Source organism: Schistocerca piceifrons, chromosome 5 (assembly GCF_021461385.2).
Source record: "Schistocerca piceifrons isolate TAMUIC-IGC-003096 chromosome 5, iqSchPice1.1, whole genome shotgun sequence".
In the NCBI taxonomy this organism is placed as follows: domain Eukaryota; kingdom Metazoa; phylum Arthropoda; class Insecta; order Orthoptera; family Acrididae; genus Schistocerca; species Schistocerca piceifrons.
The window spans coordinates 73,371,124-73,391,212 of NC_060142.1; positions in this window are offsets into that span (position 1 = coordinate 73,371,124).

Below are 20,089 nucleotides of genomic sequence, written 5' to 3' on the forward strand. Positions count from 1 at the left end.
GTCATGTGATTTACCGACGATTAATTTTATATCGTCATTCCATTTTAAATCACTCCTAATGCCTACTCCCAGATAATTTATGGAACTAACTGCTTCCAGTTGCTGACCTGCTATATTGTAGCTAAATTATGAAGATCTTTCTTTCTATGTATTCGCAGCACCTCACACTTGTCTTCATTGAGATTCTATTGCCATTCCCTGCACCATGCGTCAATTCGTTGCAGAGCTTTCTGCATTTCAGTACAATTTTCCATTGTTACAACCTCTCGATATACTACAGCATCATCCGCAGAAATCCTCAGGGAACTTCCGATGTTATCCACAAGGTCATTTATTTATATTGAGAATAGCAACGGTCCTACGACACACCACTGCGGCACACCTGAAATCACTCTTACTTCGGAAGACTTCTCTCCATTGAGAATGACATGCTGCGTTCTGTTATCTAGGAGCTCTTCAATCCAATCACACAATTGGTATGATAGTCCATATGCTCTTACTTTGTTCATTAAGCGACTGTGGGGAACTGTATCAAACGCCTTGCGGAAGTCAAGAAACACGGCATCTACCTGGGGACCCGTGTCTATGGCCCTCTGAGTCTCGTGGACGAATAGCACGAGCTGGGTTTCACACGATCGTCTTTTTCGAAAACCATGCTGATTCCTACAGACTAGATTTCTAGTCTCCAGAAAAGTCGTTATACTCGAACATAAGCCGTGTTCCAAAATTCTACAACTGACCGACGTTAGAGATATAGGTCTATAGTTCTGCACATCTGTTCGACGTCCCTTCTTGAAAACGGGGATGACCTATGCCCTTTTCCAATCTTTTGGAACATTACGCTCTTCTATAGACCTACAGTACACCGCTGCAAGAAGGGGGGCAAGTTCCTTCGCGTACTCTGTGTAAAATCGAACTGTTGTCCCATCAGGTCCAGCGGCCTTTCCTCTTTTGAGAGATTTTAATTGTTTTTCTATCCCTCTGTCATCTATTTAGATATCTATCATTTTGTCATCTGTGCGACAATCTAGAGAAGGAAGTACATTGCAATCTTCCTCTGCGAAACAGCTTTGGAAAAATACATTTAGTATTTCGGCCTTTAGTCTGACATTCTTTGTTTCAGTACCATTTTGGTCACAGAGTGTCTGGACATTTTGTTTTGATCCACCTAACGCTTGTCATGAGACCAGAATTTTTTAGGATTTTCCGCCAAGTCTTTACTTTCGAGTTCATTGAACGCCTCTCGCATAGCCCTCCTCACACTACATTCCGCTTCGTGTAATTTTTGTTGTCTGCTTGGCTTTTGCTATGTTTATGTTTGCTGCGAAGTTCCCTTTGCTTCCGTAGCAGTTTTCTAACTCTGTTGTTGTACCACGGTGGCCCTTTTCCATCTCCTACGATCTTGCTCGGCACATACTCATGTAATGCATATTGTACGATGGTTTTGAACTTTGTCCACTGACTCAACACTATCTGTACTTGAGATAAAACTTTTGTGTTGAGCTGTCAAGTAGTCTGAAATCTGCTTTTTGTCACTTTTGCTAAACAGAAAAATCTTCCTACCTTTTTTAATATTTCTATTTACGGCTGAAATCATCGATGCAGTAACCGCTTTACGATCGCTAATTCCCTGTTCTGCGTTAAATGTTTTAAATAGTTCGTGTCTGTTTTTCACCAGAAGGTCTAATATGTTATCGTCACGAGTCGGTTCTCTGTTTAACTGTTCGAGGTAGTTTTCAGATAATGCACTTAAAAGAATTTCACTAGATTCTTTGTCCCTGCCACGCGTTATAAACGTTTGAGTCTCTCTGTCTAGATCCGGCAAATTAAAATCTCCACCCAGAACTATACCACGGTCGGGAAATCTACTCGAAATATTTTCCAAATTTTCCTTCAGGTGCCCTGCCACAACAGCTGCTGAGCCAGAGGGCCTATAGAGACATCCAGTTACCATGTTTGAGCCTGCTTTAACCGTGACCTTCATCCAAATTATTTCACATTTCGTATCTCCGTCAATTTCCTTCGATACTATTCCACTTTTTATCGCTATAAACACGCCTCCCTTCAATACTATTGCAATTTTATCGCTATAAACACGTCTCCCCCTTTACTGTCCAGCTGATCTCTGCGGTAAACATTCCAATCTGAGTTCAGAATTTCATTACTGTTTACATCTGGTTTCAGCCGACTTTGCGTCCCTAGTACTATGTGGGCATTGTGACCGTTTATTAATGAGGGCAGTTCTGGGACCTTTCTACAGACGCTCCTGCAGTTTATTATTACCACATTAATATTGTCATTCCCTGTTGCTTTTTACCTACTGCTACTTTGTCGCGTCTCAGGAGGCATCTTGTCGGGCCTAGGGAAGGAATTCTCTAACTTAAGAAACCCACATGTGTACTCCACACGTACTCCGCTACCCTTGTAGCCGCTTTCTGCGTGTAGTGCACGCCTGACCTATTCAGAGGGACCCTACATTTCTCCACCCGAAAGCGGAGGTCGAGAAATTTACACCCCAGATCTCAGCAGAATCGTCTGAGCCTCTGGTTTAAAGCCTTCCACTCAGCTCCAAATCAGACGACCACGATCGGTTCTGGGAACGATACTACAAATATTTAGCTCAGATTTCACCCCGCGAGCGAGGTTTTCCGCCTTCATCAACTCCGCCAACCGCCTGTATGAACTGAGGATGACCTGTGAACCCAGACGGCAGGAGTCATTGGAGCCGACATGAGCAACCGCGCCCGGTACACGTGAAGATGTTTCGACGGCAGGGACCGTGGGTGAAGCATGTAACACCTGGGGTGTACCATGCGACGCACCAGTCTCCCCACTGCTGCTACATTCCGAGACAGCAGCCTAAAGACGGCTGGCCGTGGCCATCAGCACGTTTAGCTGTTCGCGAACAGTGGCTAGCTCCTCCTGCGTCCGTACACATCAGTCACACATCTTATCCATCCGAAGAAATCAACAACTTACTGTAGAGAGTTAATCAACTTTTAACTAGACTGCTAATTCACTAAAAGCTGATAATAGCTGGCTAAACTGTGGTTACTAGACACTTCTTGTTGGAAACAATGAAAATACGCACTAACTGTCTCTGGATTGTATTCAAAACAAACACGAAATCTATGGAACACTATTACTAGTATTCGAAAATTAAAGCTTCCTAAAAGCAGAAACACATGGAAAAATAAGTGACACGTAAGAAAAACACAGTTAATACTTAAATTTACGTAGCTTGCTACACAGCAGATGTGAAGCAGACGGCAGTTACGACGACACTAAGACTATTGGAACTACAGCTGACTAAAGTGACTTCGTACACTTTGCAAGAACACTGGTTTCAAATTAAATACTTCCACATCTAGAGAGCCTTAGTCCCTCTTACAAACATTTTATGGAGCCATAATTCCGATTTCAAAAGTTTATTTCATAATTAGCCCCGACTATATCCAGTCATGTGCAATAACTGCCATCGATTTATGTTTCCTAAGACACGTTATCTTCGCCTCTTCTAAAATGGTGCTGAAAAATAGCCTGTTACACCAAGAGTAGGCTGAGAATGCCTCATTTCTTTCACTGCCTGCCTAGAACTGTATCGTGATATTATAGTTTACATCTTTTACACCTAATTTATAAGGTTTACTGTGCTATTTTTCTTATAGCACTTGTGATTAGGCATGGAAAGATCATACCTTAGAGTTCACATTCATTTTATACGTACCAGTATGATAAATATGTGTGGTAAATAACAGAGTAATATTTGACTTAAGCATTATTATACTCAGCATAAACTCTGTAATTTTTGCATAGCTAGAATGTCTTTTCCAGATGTGTTAAATGTGAAAACAGTGTTGTGATACTTGACAAGTATGTGGAAATTGATTGGTCTGAGGGGGTTTTCTGTACTGTTAGAATGACTTTGATGTCAGTCGAGATTTGACATATTAAGAACAGTGTTTGCTCTCTTCAGCAGTAGAAATACTCACAAGGGAACATTCTAAGATTTTTGATGAAACTTGGTGGATACATAAAGTGCAAATAATGGTATAGTTATTGTCTCGTTTTGGCCATTTTCACTTTTAAGGGATATAAACAAACCCAAAAGGTAAAGAGTCATTTTAGGATTAAAGGGAATATCTTCAAAACCACAAAATATAAAAGAAATGTGTTCATGTAATTGTTGAAATGTAATTAACATTCTTCAATCCAGTATAACCAATTTTTTTATAATTTGAAGTTTTGTAAATTATCTTACCACAAGAATACCTTGTTAATACTGCCAAATGAAGGCTTTCGTTACAACATAAAGTACAGAAACTCTCACACGACATCCATCCACACGTAATGAAGCTCGTCCCTGAAATGCCATTTTTGAAAATAAGTTGTAAATAATGCACTGTCGAAATATTTTCAAGACACCTACTTGAAAAACCAAAACGTCCATTATAATTCTGTTAATTTATTTTTATTAGCTATGTTTTATGTTTCAAACTCTAATTTTACATTTTAAGTTCAGTTATTTCTTTGTTTTTAGACGACAATTTCACAAACATTTATTTTGTTACTTGAAAATGAAATGTTATGTTAAAAAACCATTACAATAATGACAATATGTAAAGAAATGTATAAAACATAACGTATCGTTACGCGAGAAATGTAACATGAATGAAATTTCTTCACCTGATACACTGAGCAAGCAGCGAATATTATACAAAATTAAGCAGGAGTGTAAGATTGTGGAAGTCGATCTAGTGGGTATAACGATTTGTACCACGCATATTTCAGTACATTGGCGATCCTTGGTGAATGAAACTGATTATGTGGTAGTGACTGAGCAAGATAATATTGCTTCTCAAGTGGAGAGGTACATCATAGTCATTCAGCAGTATTAGATACAGTATGAAAATTTTCTCACAAAGTTGTTCAAACTTCGAAAGCCATCTAAGTCCATCAGTTTTACCCGGCGCATCAAGGTACTGGGATCTCCACATGAACAAGTTTCATATACTCAAGTGCAGAACTCAAAATTGTTCTTTCATACTTTTCACCCCAGGAATCTAACTATAATACAATATTCTCCCACCCTGTGGAAGAAACCTCTCTCAAATGTATCGATTTGGTCGGACGGTAGTTTCATCAGATTTCGATGCAGTCACAAGAACATTTAGTGCTTTAAAAGGAGATCCTCAAATTCCCAGTCCAAAGTTTCCTTTAAAACCATGAAAAGGAGGTAAGCAATTTGCCAGCTGCAAAGCCTATAAAGCCTATACTCTGAATCGTGTGAGTGAAGTTCTCTTTGTGGCGCGCCTCTGTAGCGTCTCACGATAAGGATCGCACGAAGAGTCAAACAGCGTGTGTACTGTTAGCGAACTCCAGTCTACTGGGGCGTTGGATTGGAGTACTTAGTGGTCAAACCATTATCCACTGAGGACAGTGGCTGGAACAAGCTCTTCACGACACAAGGATTCTGATTTCTGGGCATTTTTCTGTTATTAGTAGCTGTTTCTAAAGACTACTATTTGTAGAATATAGAAGTGCTGCATCATGTATAACATGTCTTCTTACCACCGCCGGGGCCCAGTCTACACGTGCTGGCTGTAGACCACGTCGCGAATCTGCCGGGAGCCGCACTCATCGGTGTCTTCCAATCGACACCTTCCACTATATAAGCCGCTGCTGTCAACTCTTCAACAGTCTGCTCCACCACTTGCTACTCCTGCGGAATTCTACAACGCCGCACGACAGCTGCACCTCACAATATTGTTCAGGCTCTCTCTCTCTCTCTCTCTCTCTCTCTCTCATGTTGCGGCAGCTACGGATCGTGGTCGAAAGCAAATCTCCAACGGTTGACTGTGATTTGAATGCAGTCCCCAATTTATCGACGTCGGCGCGGACTACATGGCCTTATCGTGTGAACTACAAGTACCCGACACCGTAACGCCAGCACAACACGCATCTCGCAGCAATGCCGTTGTGCCAGACCTGCCACAAGGACGATACGGACATCCACCGACTGGTTTGCTCTGCGCCTATCGCCTTCATAAAACACAACGCCTCGCGATTTCAGTGACATCTTTACTTACCCTAACGACATTTCTTATCCGATAATGAAGAGAAATGCAGTACTCTGGCTAATGGGCACTGCCGCTTAGTGCATACTAAGTATTTCCTTTCTACGAAATTATTATAATTAAATACAATGAATATTTCAAATATATTTGTAAATACGATATAAATGTGTAGCTACTACCATCCATTCTAATTCTGATTGAAAATGTGTGTGGAAATCAGAAATACGAATGCATGAAACATGCTTGGGAAAAAAAAATTCATACCGGAGGCAGGAAATTTAACTTTCGGTACCAATTCTGTAATAATGGAACCGGCTTTTCTACACCTTCAAAGAAAAGCAATTTCATATGTTTTGATACTCCAAACCAAGAATAACAAACTAACTTTAGTAGTTCATTGTCTGTGTCGTTAGAATAAGAGATGAAACAAAAGCATCTAAAATTTGAGTAATGAGCACTGACTTTTGTGAAGAAAAGGCATTTGCAGACTTTGCATTATTGGTAAGTAACCTTTATGTTCATGTCCGCTATGAAATCAGATAATTAGGAACAGTTATTCTAATACACCTACATATAAACATTGAGAACGGATGCGTGCAGTTTGTTTTCGATAATGGAGACTACAATGTCCGCACTGGGGGTGGCCATGACACGTTTCACGTGGTGGGTAGAACTGCTTGCATAACACCTAAAACCGCTCTTCAGGTAGAGGACAACGTACCTCGAAAGTATGTTACTGCTCATGCTATCGAAAAACGAGGCATGTTTGATTTGCAAACTTACAATCTGGCGATTGTAAAATAATTGCTGCAAAAATGGCTTCGCCGAAAGTAAAACCACTGTCATATGAATATGGCCGAATACTTAATTTGTTTTGGTTGACTGGTACCTGGTTAGAAGGCCCTGAAGAACGTAAAGCTGATTGTGACGGCTGCATGGAAATGCTGTATGCGACGAGAGAGTTCCAAACTTCCGCTGTAGTCCCTCTTACATTCATCAACTTGGCTCCTTCACATTCGTCAACAATTTATACGCCTGTTCTTCAAGCTGCTACAAAAGGGACCAGCAATGGATAAAGAATAACAATGGTGACTTTTGATCAGCCTTTGTACGCTAAAGCTCGTGAAATAGTAGGAACAGCACATGTAGACAGCCTTTTGAAGTCACTTTTCATTCGACTAGGAGGTTCTCACTTGTTAATGCCCTTTTTGTCAGCAATTGGATTCATCATGGCAGGAAATGATTTGGAGGAGTTGTACAGTCCTGTCTATGCCAAAAATAGTGTTCAACAAATGATGAACGTGAAAGCTGCCACGAAGCTTATTCGTGCTCTCTTCCTAGTCGAAGAGGCACTAATTGCTATATTTTTGAAAACTACTTAAGCTCTCTTTCGTGTGGTTAAAGATTAGCTTAATGTTGTCTACTAAACTTGCAAGCATAGTAATACATCTTCTGAAGAATTTACGAAGGCATCTGTAGTGAACAGTTTTGTAAAAATTTTGGGAAACCAACTTCAACGTTCAGAAGAATCAGAACGAACACAAAGACTGTGGATGCACTTCACAGAAATGGTTCAACTTGTTCGATCGTATATTAGAGCTGAGAGAAGTGAGGACTTTCTTCTTTACCTTCACTGTGTACATCAAATGCTCCCCATTTTACATGCGTCTGGTCACTTAAACTACGCTAAATCTGCACAAGTTTACCTACAAGATTCGCTGGGACTTCTCAACTCAATGAGCCCAGAAAACGATTTGTTCGTTAATTGTGTTATTTCACCATCCGACGTTCTGAAAAGCTTTGGTCTGGAGTCTGGGGTGACATTACCGTTGAACAGGTTTCGATGACATCCTTGAGTAGCATTGGTGCATTGACTGGAGGCAGAGGAATATCAGCGGCAACTATTGCAACTTGAATCAACTCCATGTCAGTTTGTTCTCAGGCGTGTGAGGCAATGGAAGAATACGCAGGTGTGTGCAGCTTCTCTTCAGAGCAGCACGTGGAGATACGAGAGGCAAGGCACAAAAGAAGCTGCTAGGACTTGCAAACTTTTGTTTCTTGGTTTGAGGAACACTATCTGTTTTCTAAAGCACCCTAACTCTCTTCCTTGTCAGCAGGGGTTGAAGCAGATGAAAACGTAAACTGTGATAAAGCGTTTGAAATTGGAACACTATCCTTGAAACAGATTGAGAACAAAACATTCAATGAGATACACTTGAAAAGAACGTTAGCTGTTAAGTTTCTAGCCTCTGTAAGCAAGTCCATGACAATTAACAACAACACTGCATGTGTGAACCTAAACACTCTCTTACATCGGAGGGTGTGCATAGTGAAGAATGATGAGAGACTTGAAGAAATATTTGAAGTTTAATTATGTGCTTATCCTTTATCCTTGTTCGACGAATCTGGCTTGATGAAGAAGGAAAGCAAATCTTCAATGGTGACTGTATTGGTTTCAGATTGAAATGAATCATCGATCACCCCAGATTCAGAGAAAGTGACCTATATCATTGATGGAGTCACCTCCTTTATCCTGTTGTCTGGCAACGCCCAGCTATCTTCTGATAGATTTGAGAGCTATACACAGAAAACATAATTAGTCGTTATGGGCAAACAACTGTTGTTTTTGATGGATACAAGCAAGGAAACACAAAAGATGAAGAACACGTACCCAGATCACGTTCCACCACTGACAATGAAGTGAAAGTAGATGACTCAATCCATGTAAATATTAATTAAAGCAAATTTCTAGCATCGGGTGATGCTAACTTATTGATAGTTTCAATAGCGATTGATGAAGCGAAGAAAGGAGTTGAAGCTTGTTCAGTTGGTGATGAGACGGGCTTACCAGTCCTGTTGACTGTCCACACACTATCAGAGAACAAACTGAAAATCGTGGTACAAAAGAAAGGCAATCAGCATGAAAAAGTATAGACTATTTCTGACGTTCTGCGAGGCATTGGGAATATGAAAGGTGTACTCTTAGCAATATACGTCTTCACAGGATGTAACACTGTAACAACTACCTACAACAAGTGGAAAGTGCAAGCCAACAATGCTCTTTGTACGAAACCTCCAGTCTTCAACGATACCAAAGCTGACACCAGTGCAGTGACTGACGCTGGAAAGAATTTCCTTCTTGCGATATTTGGAGCCAAGAACACCAAATGTCTAGATTGTTTTGGCTACCAATTTTACTTGCAGGCTACTGCATGCAGCCTATACACTAATTGTTCAAGTTGGCTGCAGTTCCCCCCACTTCAGCAGCTTCCAGGCAGCATTCATTTAGAGCCTACCACAAGGTGCAGCAGTGGCGGAACGAGAAGAAGAATCCACGCGAGTGGGGGTGGAAGAAGACCGGCGAACACTTCAGACCAATTACAACAGTATGTCCTGCAGCTTCCTGGGAATTACTATCCCTCGTAGTGTGCGCTTGCAAAGACGTATGCTTCAGTAACTGAGAGTGCAGAAGGAGGGGTCTAAACTGCATGTGTGGTAATTGTTCAGCCCTAAGATGTGTTAAGAGGGACACGAATATCATACATCAAGATCTAGGTGAGGACTCAATACTGATGAAAAACTTTACATTCATTTAAGGTCGCATTTAACATTCTACATTTTTATTCAGTATTACTGCTGAACGCAGTTTATGAACTTCAAAAATTTATATAAAATATGATGCAATATACATCCAAAATGTCTTATTTTTTGAAGAAAAGCACCCAAAAGCTGCAGTTTTAAAAATAATAGGAATCAAAATGATACAATTATGTATCATAATTATTATACAGGTAATATTTTTATAATTCAAAAACATTTATGTTGCAAAGGTATTCATTCTTAATGCGACAATGTCCAGAGAAAGTTCAGAATGGGTTTCTCCGTACCACAGGTTTATATGGCCTAGGCCTGTGGAAGCCTCTTTTCCCTTAAAAAGTAGCGCCCCTTGAGAAGGTGGTGAGGTTGTCGTTCCTTCAAGGGCTTATCACTAACATACCACCGGCCACTAAAATCGCAGTTTACTTTTGCTTTTACAAACGCAATCATGTATAAAAGAGTAGTTTCCTTAGCGATAATGTCATATTTATTCAAAAATTCTAAAAAAATACGAAAAATTTCTATTTTTACACCCTCTGGAACGGTTCTTAGCAAGATTATGCACTGAGCCGTTTTTTTCGCAATTTAATGTAGATTATTTTTGTAGATGGTATTTTACGCGCTAAACTGTATAGCTCTCGAAATATTTAATCAAAACTGATAATCTACTAATTTAACAACATCTGCACCTCCCTTCACCCCAAACCCGACGCTTAAAATTGTGTAACGTTTTACCAAACAATATGTGGACTGTAGAGAGCAATTTGGACCTGGAGGGAAGCTTTTACTTTCGTTGTTGAGGTTTGGGTCTAATTGCACAGTACTATTTCCGCGTAAAGCCCTGGGTCTCTGTTAGGCCCACTACGAACATCTTAATGCAGTAAATACTCTGTAAGTCGCGATATCGTGAGTGGCGAAGTGTACCTTGTATATCTCTACTTGCCATTTCCTTTCCCATTCAACTTGCAATTAGTGCGAGAGATAAAAGGCACTCTCTAGTATGCGTGTGTGCAAGCCCTCCTTCATCTTGTCTTTATAAGTCTTACGGGAAATGTTCGTTGGTGGCAGTAGAATGGTCTGCAGTCAGTTAGAAAATACGTTTCCCTAAATTTTCTCAGTCGCGTTCCTATTTGAGTTCAAGAAGCACTACAGTGAATCGAACCTTCCAGTAATAAATCTATCAGCCTGCCTCGATAATACTTCGATGTCTTCCTCTAGTCCGACCTGTTGCGAATTCCAAACACTTGAGCAATACTGAAGAATGGGTGGCACTAGTGTTCTGTACTGCGGTCCCATTTACAAGTGAACCACTCTTTCCTAAAATCCTCCCAACAAACCTATTTCCTTTGTCCTTCCGTTCTCGTTCCATTTCAGATCTGCAGTGTAGTTCTAGATACTTAATCGACGCGACTATGTCAGGCAGTACACTACCAATGCTGTATTCGAACATTGTTTTCCTAGTCATCTGGATTTCCTTACATTTTTTCTATATTTAGAGCAAGCTGCCATTCATGGCACCAACTGGAAATTTAGTCTAAGTCGTCTTGTACCTTCATACAGTCACTAAACGCCTTCACCGGATTCTGTCTGTGGGTATTATGTATCCCAAGTAGCCCGCCATCTTATGTCCAAATTTTGAATTTTATCTCATCCATAATCGCCGAAAGCTTACAGTAATTGCTGTGAAATTTCATCATGCTCTTCCTACATTTTTCCTAGGATCAGTATATCAACATGCTTCGTAACCTTGCCTTTCAGCGTCTCCGAGATTTCAGATCATAGTCCTGTGATATATGCTGATGATCAGACGTTCAGGTAAAATGAAGGTTTCTTAAACTGGAAGCAACGTCCACACCACAAGAAAGCTGTGTACTGGCGACAATCTGGGTAAAGTTCTGTTTGCCAACAGCTAAAGGAAGTGCAGCAAGACTTCTTACTCCATGGAAGCGCAGCAAGACTTCCTTTATTTTCTCTGGTCTGTCCCTTGCTGGCTCTGTTACGATATTTATTTACCGGTAATTAAGCAAGACCCTCATGGATCCGTCTTTTCTCTTCATACACCATAGTGGATTGTGTAGTAGCTGACAGTTTCTTCTATTATTCCTTCTTCCGACATTTTCTTCACTTTGTTCTGGATATTTTGCTTTCACATTACTCGCAGTTGGTGAGGATTGACAAAAAACTTGCGAAGTTTCTTCACCCTCAGTTTATATAAGAAGATCCACACTCGTCCCCGGTGCATATGAAGCACTTCCACGTACGATTTCAAAACATGTCTATTCCAGTTCATGCGATTCAAAATCTCATAGTTCCACCCCTACCTCTTCATAAATAGCCCGAGTTTCGTCCTTATGGCTTCCACTAACCTGAGTGCCATGACTCCTTGCCTTCTACCTTTTTCCACACAATTATCAAAATTCAAACCGGCAGTCTTCCCTGCCAAATTCACAGTGGTGAAACTCTCTCAAATGCAAAACAATCTCGTACTTTTTAACAAGTCAAGCCCTAATATCGCCTAATTTCAGTCTTTGTGCACAGGTTGGATTAAACTAATATTAAGATCTATATTTACAACAGGATACTCGCATATCCCTACTTGCTCTTCCTCTCCCAATAACAAATTTCTAATTTTTTCAAAATCTGTATTCAAAGCTCCAGCTGTTCTGTTACATCAAACCGTTCGTTGTTGAGCAGATCCCTCCAGTCAACTCCCTCATACCAGGAGTTCTGTTGGGGTTCAAGGCCTTCTAACGTGGACGATCTCCACTCTTTCCTTTCGTCTGTCTTCTCTCCAGTCATTATTTCTCCTGTCGTCGTATTTCCAGTTATCACTGTTTATTTTGTCTGCGTTCCTCCATTGATTTATGCCACCATAGGGTCGATACTGCGGCTTCCGACGAGGTTTGTCATTCCATCTTCCTCATTCATTTCCATACTTTATCGGTGGATGGCGCCTTCCCCAATGCTGGTTGTTTGCTGGTTGATGTACTGGTGACAAATTGTCTCTATGAAATTTAGTGACACCCTGTTTTCCTTGCTCCTGTGATATCCAAGCTCACACAGTAGCTGCTAGAATTCTTCGACGCCGTGTAGCGATTCGTACTTCTTTTGAATCTGACGTGAAAGTTTCGTCACCCAAAGTTGTATGATTTCGGATGGTTCATATGTCGCTTCCTACCACATCTTTGGAAAATGGCACTGGACCTTGCCTTCTCGATTCTACGTAGTTTTGTCGTCACGATTTCTAATTTCACTTGTTCTTGTTTTCCCTTGCACCAGTATTATTCCAAAAATGTGGGGGTAAATTATTCATATGTCTTACATTGTGCTGCGATCTTTCGCATTTTCGTCGCCGCTTTCTATGTGAAGCGAGCACGGAGAAATATAATTTTCAGAACAGGCGCCCAAGATTTTGATAACGTCTCGCGGAATTCTTTGGCCCACAACTACGGGTGTAGACGGTTCGCGATGTCCGCGAACGGTGAAAATTTCTGAACTAGCACTAACTGCTTCCTCAGCTCCTCTTCCTCCATGCCACAAGATACCGTATCGGCAGTCACAGTGGAAGTTATTGATGATTCAGAGCGTCGTGGGTCTTCTCTGACTTGGCATAACCTTTCGATTAGATCTCTTCCCTGTTGTGTTATTCTTCGCTCTGAATCGCTACACTATCTTGTCGCTTGTCTCTTGTCGAAAACTTAATCTTCTCTATTTCTATCGGTTGTGCTCCATTGTCTCCTTGCTCTGGCGGATTATGGTTTCCTGCACATTCGCATCAAGTGCGTGGTGACCGTCTTTCTCGTTTGCGTTGCTGGCCTCTGTTGATTGCCTGCTTGGTCGTTTGGTGCTCGCACACTAGTATGCACAGTATTCTTATCTCGCGTACCGCATGCTGTGGTTGAATGAGCGTGATAATATTTCGTGTGAGTACGACCCCGATTTTAAATTATTGATAAAACTCTAGTGGACGCAACGGATAATAAGACACATACACACAACCAATGCACTCAGTAACGGGGGCGATAACCGCTAGCATTTTTTAAGGCCCACGCCCCTATTCCTACTGGCTTATCAAAAGGGGAAAATGGGATTGCTAGTTGATTTGGCATTATTTAGAAAGCTAACAAGGAAAAAAATTGTGGTAAGGTCTTAGGGGACGAAACTGCTGTGGTCATCGGTCCCTAAGCTTAGATACTAATTAATCTAAATTAAACTAACTTAAGCTAAGGACGACACACACACCCATGCCCGAGGGAGGACTCGAACCTCCGACAGGGGGAGGCGCGCGAACCGTGGCAAAACGCCCCTGACCTCGCGGCTACCCCGCCCAGCAGCTAGCAAGAGGTTCCTTGCTCTTGCAATTATCGATTTGAGCTTTGGGGGACGAGAGGTAATTTTCTGAAATATCTAACACTTTTTTTTAAGGGGACTGAAATTTTATTACAAATTTAGATGTTATGATTGAACATAATCTCGATACTACCGTCTGTGCTGACAAGTACTGAAATAGCTAATTGGTGTCGTATTATGAGCCGATTATTGGTCTCACCATGGCGAGGCTGAGAGGAATTCACTATCACACACCGGGGCACAACCCTTCCAAGCGTCGCCACGCTGAAGTACACCGCGAAGCACTACGCGAAATGCCGCTACTATATAAATTAAAATCAGAAGGGCGACCGCACAGAGCTGGGAAGCTACCTACAGAGATGCTTGAGCAGATCATTTTCAAGTGAGCCGAGCGGAAGAGGGAAAGTTGGCCTGCGAACGGTATCTAATATGATGTACTGCATTTCAAATCTTACCACCTTCCAGACGGAGCGTCGTTTTGTTTAAGGGTTTTCTGCCTTCTCCCCATATTTCTTGACGTCGTCATCAGATTTCTGGTTTATAGCTCTTATGTGTTTGCCTATTTTTTAGTTAATTTGAAAATTTGTATCTTTTGTGGTGTCACCGCCAGACACCACACTTGCTAGGTGGTAGCCTTTAAATCGGCCGCGGTCCGTTAGTATACGTCGGACCCGCGTGTCGCCACTATCAGTGATTGCAGACCGAGCGCCGCAACACGGCAGGTCTAGAGAGACTTCCTAGCACTCGCCCCAGTTGTACAACCGACTTTGCTAACGATGGTTCACTGACAAAATACGCTCTCATTTGCCGAGACGACAGTTAGCATAGCTTTCAGCTACGTCATTTGCTACGACCTAGCAAGGCCCCATTACGAGTTACTATTAATACTGAATCATGTACCGTCAAGAGCGACGTTAACCATTTATAGATTAAAGTTAAGTATTCCACCAGCTACGTCCGTTTTTTTCTAAATTCTAATTTCCTTGTCCTGTTCCAGACCTCACGCCAGCCTGCGTGAGCTAAAACACGTGCCTTTCGGCTTCCTCTAGTAAACCGGTGTTGGCTCTCCTGCCAACCACAACATCTTTTCTCATGAAATCGTGCGTGACTCGTCTCTTCAATCTCCCTTAAGAGATTCTAGCCCTTCTCAAGCCGTTGCCCTAGTTGTCTGAATTGTGTGTCATTCTTCTCTTCGCGTTTCTTATAACTAGCTACATTTGTTATTTGTTTCCTCAACTCTGTTTAAACTGCTCGTGTTGGAAGGTCCGCAGATCGAATACCGTAGGTGGTGGTGGTGGTGGTGGTGGTGGTGTGGGCTCGCAGTCAGCGTCAGTCTGTGCTGCCCTTTTCACGGCCAGCAATTCCCTCGTTTTCTGTCTCGGGTCAAGTTTGGTGAGCCTCTGTTCCACTAATTTCTCCCTCAGATATTTCATCGCTGTCTTGTCCCTGATCTTTATTTATCGTGTTGGTTTCATCCTGAGAATCTACTTCGTTCAGTTTACTGCCAACTATTCCCTGACGTGCTAAACTTTTCACCCTCGCTCTCGCAAACCGTGGCGTACCAGAACAAAGATATTAAATTCTAAACGTACCTGACTTTCAAAGCAAACCTGATCACTTTTACACTACATTTGTCAATCATCACATACACTCTAATATTTTTTCCTCTACTAACATGCAGCAGAGATGCGCACAAAACAATAATAGCCACTCCTAAATTCCAACGAGAAATCTCCCTCTCGACAACACAGACACTACAAACCGAACAATATCATTGAGAAAATACATAAATGGTTACGTACCAGCACCCAAAACTACTTTACATTTTGTGAATTTAATTGTTTTTAAGATAGTGACACGTATCCTTCTGTTGTGCAACCTAACTGCTGCGTCAGGAGGTCGCACATCAGCGAATCCTAGGGAGGTGTGGCCAGAATATGCCTGGTGACGTTCTAAAATATATATCTTGACACACCAGGTTAGCGAACTGGACTCCACGGAGGCGTCACAAAGGAGTGCAAGGGTACCCTCCAAAATGAAATGGCAAGGAAAATTACGGCTGTTAAATGAGGCGCTAATTACAGTTACTCGATTTATTCCAATAAAATCGTTCACATGCCCCATTCTAGGAATGCGATGAAGGAAATCAAGAATATTAAATGCCAGAGAGGTACCAAGTACAATTTTGATAATTACCTCTCCAGGATAAAAATACCAACAACTGGAAAGAACAATGGCAGAAATGATGTGGCAAAATTAAAGTATTGTGTGAGTGCCATCAGCAACTAACATTTCAATCGTAGAAGTGGACAGACAGTACAATACAATATACAATACAAGAAGTAGCTAATGTTTCAATCTTGAAAGGTCGCAAACTGAAACGTAGATGGTGCAACTAGACCTGGAACCAAAATTAAGCACATAAAACACATTCATTGAAAAAATGAAACTCCCCGGAGGAACATGAAGATTTTAACTCTGATTCCACTTATAACGCAATTATTTTACAAACAACAGATGGAATGTATTGATCAGGATATTCTAAAGAACAATTTCAGCGATTTCAACCAAATTTTCAAGTCCAAGCTGAAAGTGTAACAACCCCCAGTCATGTGCTTCAGAGAAAAAAATTGCACTGGGCATGAACAAAAAGTCTAATAGGCTAATACTCTAATATCTTGGCAGCGTGTTTAAGAAAACTGCGTAATTAGAATGAACCAAAAGGGAGATTACCCATACGACAAGCCACTCGAATAGCGACAAACGCGCATCCACAGATCTAAGACAGATATTAAACAGATCATGGATGGCCTAAGGAATAATATAGCAGATAGAAGGGAATCAGTTATTGCAGAGTTCCTGAAGCTGGCGTATGAAGATATTCTGAAGATACCAGCTGAACTCTGTTTGGCTGTGGGCCCTAGTCCGTCAACTCCATAAAATGGTGGCTCGAAAGGTGATCAGCCGTTGAAGGCTTATTACATTAGTATCTGTACTATGGGAGAAGCTGTCGTAAACACTACAGAACTGAATTGAAGATTATCTTAATAAACAGACTAATGAGTAACAGGCTAATATCAGGAAAGGACGTTCTTGCCTAGAGCAGTTTTTCAACCTCACACACATTATCAGACATAAAATGTCTGTTAGGTACTACTGTGGGGTCGTATGCACTGATAAAAAAACGTGCACGGCTCAATTGACAGTGAGTCACTGTTGAATGTTATGGAAGCATTTGGAGTGAATGATTCAACAGGTTCTGATCGATACAGGGTAAAAAATGAATTTCATTGACAATATCTCGGACCGCTTCCAAAACTGATACTGGTATCAAACAACTCGATGAATTTCTCCACTCTTTCTTATCTGTATGTTGGTAAAGGTCATTCGAGAATGGAGCTAAAAGGATGGGAATGAATAATTATTCAGAGTAGGACCCAAACTCAGCCATTTTTTTTCACCAACATTAACTCAGCAATCCAGAAGATTCATCAACTAACAGAGGTAGCTGAGAAAGTAAGCTTACAGGTTTCCTTTGAGAAGACAAAATACATTACAAACATCAGTGAGATGATTTTAAATAAAGGGAAGATTGTTGTCGTATAGAAATTTAAATACCTGGTCGGGATAATTGAGCAGGAAAGCTTGGAGCAAGAAGCGATTAATCTTAACATCCGCAAATTTCATCTATCTTACGAAATGACGGAAAGCGTCTATAAGAAACAACAGTAATACCGCACGGATCACAGTGAATGGTCTTAGTGAACGGTCTTTTGTCAAGACCAAAACGGATTCAATGCTTTGTAAGACAAGGGTTTTCCCTATCAACACACCTGTCTGCACAAGTTACTGTGCCACTGTTGATGCAACTCCACAAAACGCTATATTGTGTCAACGTGCGAGGAGATAAATATGTGTATAGGCGTACGCAGTTGTTGTGGGCCGATAGAGATTGCCATGGCACTAGCTATGACTGAGTGTTGTGGAGAAGTGGCTGATGCCCAGATAAACAGCCGAAAATGGGGTCTCATGAACATCGGTCACAATTTAATTGCGGAACCGGATGAACTCATTCATGTGGCCACTGTAATGAAATATTTGGGAGTGGTGTACACCGCATTTTTGTGAGACAACAGGAAGGTATCAACAATTGGAGGCATTGTTGGGAGCATGTACATTGTCAATGCATGTGAAACCTTTATGGTGGCTCTCTATCGAATAGTATTTTCTCGAGTTGTGAAAAAGCAGACAGTTTGGTTATCTATCAGTGAATCTTACAGGGAACATTTTGGACTTGGGAGCAACGTACAGCTATTGGGGAAAGGAACACCTCGAAGCATTTACTGGCGGCAGAACGCTGGTCCCAAGAATTTCTCGCACCAGTGGGCAGACAGTGCTTTCTGCCAAAGAGGGCAAACAATTGCCTGCCTGGATCTACCTGTTAAGGTCCTCGCCAAGGCGTTTCAACAGTGCCAGAAATGACCACTGTGTATAGGGATGGAGGTGTAAAAATTCACTAGTTTCCATGTTCAACTTGGACTGGACGCTATTGAGGGAGCCTTCAGGTGGTGTCGTCGCACTGCCTGTCAAGATTTCTGGGAAGCCTCAGGCTTTCAGAAGAAATTTAGAATGGAACACAACATTTATCGCTGCTCCGAAATGGTCTATGTTGGGACATACGAGCGCAAAGTTTTGCAGAGGGCTGTAACGTTCAGCCCATCTGCATAATGATCTTAGTGATAAAGGCCTTGTTCACTTTGGGCCTAAATGGAAACTCAAAACATATTTGCCAAAGTGTCCGTGGGAAAACAAGTCAGTAGCGAACGTCTTCTCCTCCTTGCAACGGAATTTACATGTCAGGGATTGGCTGCTTCTCCAGAAAAGAAAAGAATATTATTAACTTTGATTGGGATTGGCCTGTGGGTAGGGCAGATGAGTAAGAGGTGGAACATGGAGGTCGTCGAGTCTTGTGATTGGCACGAAACGCTCGTGGGAGCAGTTGTGTGACTGCTTTCGACGAGTTTACTGAGGTTTGGTTGAAAGAGGGGAGTGGAGAAATGTGGGTTTTCAGATTCGGACTCCAGTCTGGCGAACACATTCTGATCGGGACTCTTGTTATGAATGGGTTGCTCTTGGGACACTCGTCCTGAGCGTGACTTCGCACTGGTATTGATCTTGACCAGGAGATCCTGTGGTGAAGTCTTAGCTGTATCAACAGTCTGGACCTTAGTTATCTCAGACAACTCGCTGTGCCGAGGACTATCTTATAATCTTAGTCGTATCACGTCTGCCGCCTTGACGTTTGATTTCCCTGTGTGTACTGCCGTATGAGTGAATCAAATTGGTCAGTGGTATGACTGGGGAACGCGCGTGTCACATGCTGGAACCTACCGATGTTTCAGGGCTCCATGAGAGATTAATTGCAATCTATCAAACAGATCTCCAGCCACGACTTTGGTTATTTCGGGCCAGTGATAACGAATTACAGGCGTCGCACGTCAGAGCTATGCTGACGCTTGCTCCACGGCTGTGACCTCAAACAGTGCTAGGAATCGAGAAAGGGGTATAGTATTGCTGAACCCGCTCGTTTTGACAAACAGAATCCCAGTCTTCTCAGTTGCACTCAGCTGCACCAACGTTGTCTAATTTCTGTGCATAATAAATCCATCAAAATCTATTCAGCGTTAGATAATTTCAAATTGAGCTGGAGTAGACAGAATGAATAGACAAACCTTAGTATTAGCCAATCAGTCTTCACCCAGTGGACTGATAATTATTTGTTACATCTATTTGTGCAGTCAGGAAAGCATGATTTATTTGGTACTTCCCTTTACCGCTCATACTGAGAAACAAAGCCTGTTTCATTTCCAAACTTACAGAGACCAAAGTACATCTGATTATTCGAAAACAGTTACTACAAAAATGGCTTCCCTGAAAATACACCCACAGTCATATGAACAAGGCCGAACACTTAATTTGTTTTGGTTGAGTGGTACCTGGCTAGAAGGCCCCGAAGAAGGTAAACCTGATTGGAGTGGCTGCATGGAAATACATTAACAAGTGAA